Source organism: Euprymna scolopes, chromosome 34 (assembly GCF_053919585.1).
Source record: "Euprymna scolopes isolate OS-2025 chromosome 34, ASM5391958v1, whole genome shotgun sequence".
NCBI lineage: Eukaryota > Metazoa > Mollusca > Cephalopoda > Sepiida > Sepiolidae > Euprymna > Euprymna scolopes.
In genome coordinates, this window is record NC_136515.1 from 69,077,606 (window position 1) to 69,080,105 (window position 2,500).

Sequence of the window (2,500 nt, forward strand, 5' to 3'; positions counted from 1 at the left end):
ACGCTAAGGTCCTCTTCTTTGTCGTGTTCGTAAGTAACCGTCAGATCATCTAGGCCTACTTCGAGCCGCAATGAACTGAATTAAATTCGTCACTGTCCTCAACTCAAACTGTCGTCGAGCGTCGCAAAGTCAAGACTGTCCGCTACTGCTCCAAGCCGTTATAAAATTAATTGCCAATAATAACACTAACTCTAAACCTGTCTGTCTGTCTTTTTATCATTTCATTTTTTCCAACCAAATTGCAATTGCCTTTATACTGTCTGGTGAACAACTTTCTGTCCATTGCTCTGCCGAGAAACACATTTTCCTTGTTTGTCATATTTCTTTTTTGAATTTAGGAAAACTCGTCCCTGGAAAACTCGTCTCCGGAAAACTCGTACCCGGAAAACTCGACCCCGGAAAACCCTACCCCGGAAAACTCGTTCCTTTTTGCTAGGTAGGAAAACTGGTCCCTTATTGAATAAATATCGATTGAAAACACATTTTATGACCGTTCTTGAATAAGATATTGTCTTTAAAAGAGAATACACATCCCATAATATTAAAAAAAATATGTTTACTTGTTTACTGTTGTTTTAAAAAAATTAAATTAATTTTTCTAAGTTTTCGTTTTCTACCTAGCTTTTGGTATTCCAACTTATTTTAACGAGTTTATTTAGTTAAAAAAAACGTAAATAAGATATAAAAAATTACATAAGACCGTGTTTTCTTTTTTGTTGTTTTGTAATAACACAAGAATTATTTAAACTGAATTAATTCTTCTAAATAAAATAATTGCTTTCTTTGATAATACGTGTTTTCTTTATTTTTGTTTCGTAATGACACAAAAAGTGTTAAAACTAGAGTATTTTTTTTAAATAAATATTTGGTTTCGTTTTTCGTATCTTGAGTCCGTGATCAAGTTTATTTTTTTAAAGCAAGAGTTAAAAATATTTTTTTTAAATATTATGGGGGTGAATAGTCTCTTTTAAAAACAATATCTCCTTCAAGAACGGTAATAAAATGTGTTTTCAATCGATATTTATTCAATAAGGGACCAGTTTTCCTACCTAGCAAAAAAGGGGGGGGTCTGCGTACGAGTTTTCCGGGTACGTGTTTTCCAGAGACGATCTTTCCCGGGACAAGTTTTCCGGGCACCTTATTTTTTAGTTCTACTCTAGTTTGCAACACTTGGAGGTAGGTGATCCCGACAAAATCACGCTTGCCCAAATTGTCATAACACCGTTCCTATCGCAATTTTAACGATTTATTCGTCAACTTCTTAACGTCTCTTATCATACAAACATAATCTTGAGGTATTATAATAAAAAAAAGGGTCGCTATTACAAAAATTAATTCGAATCCTTACGTGTTGCCACTTTAGTAGAGAGAAAAGTGGGCTTAGACGAAATAATACCATCGATCCATAATTAATAGTTTTATTGCATCTCGTCTATTTATCCAAGAATGATGTGTACGTCATGCGTCGGATCCATGATATATTCGCCATTTCAGTAACTAGCGTTGTCTTCATATCTCATTTTGTATTCGATGTCATTTTTTTTTTGATAAATAATAAATTATCCACCATTTTTTTCTTCCTCGCTGGCCATCTGTTTTATCTTTTCTCTCTACTCTTTAGCTTTATCTCTCCCCATTCCTATTTAAGTCACTCCCTCTTTCTCTTTGTTTACATACTTACATATATTTTATTCTCGTAGCTTTTACATGCTAGTTAACACGTCGCAGAATAGATCTTGTAATCTTAAATTTACTTACTAATAGTTTATCTTTTCCTTTTCTTTTATACCTAGCTATATATCTATAAAAGTGAACGTGTCTGTGTGTGTGTGTCTGTGTACATTTCTCTACGCAATAACTCTGTCAATTTTAAGTCTACAGACTCGAAATTTGATATACAGGGTACTGGGATTTGGGAAAATCATTGTAATCCGTTTCGGCCAGAAAGTTAGCTGTTAAGGGGTCAAAGTTCAACGATTTCACCTTTGAGAACTCTACCAAACTTTTCCGACAATTTGGGGTCTAAACACTTGAAATTTTAGATATAGGTTTCTTGTTTCGCAGAATAGATCTTGTAATCTTAAATTTACTTACTAATAGTTTATCTTTTCCTTTTCTTTTATACCTAGCTATATATCTATAAAAGTGAACGTGTCTGTGTGTGTGTGTCTGTGTACATTTCTCTACGCAATAACTCTGTCAATTTTAAGTCTACAGGCTCGAAATTTGATATACAGGGTACTGGGATTTGGGAAAATCATTGTAATCCGTTTCGGCCAGAAAGTTAGCTGTTAAGGGGTCAAAGTTCAACGATTTCACCTTTGAGAACTCTACCAAACTTTTCCGACAATTTGGGGTCTAAACACTTGAAATTTTAGATATAGGTTTCTTGTTTCGCAGAATAGATCTTGTAATCTTAAATTTACTTACTAATAGTTTATCTTTTCCTTTTCTTTTATACCTAGCTATATATCTATAAAAGTGAACGTGTCTGTGTGTG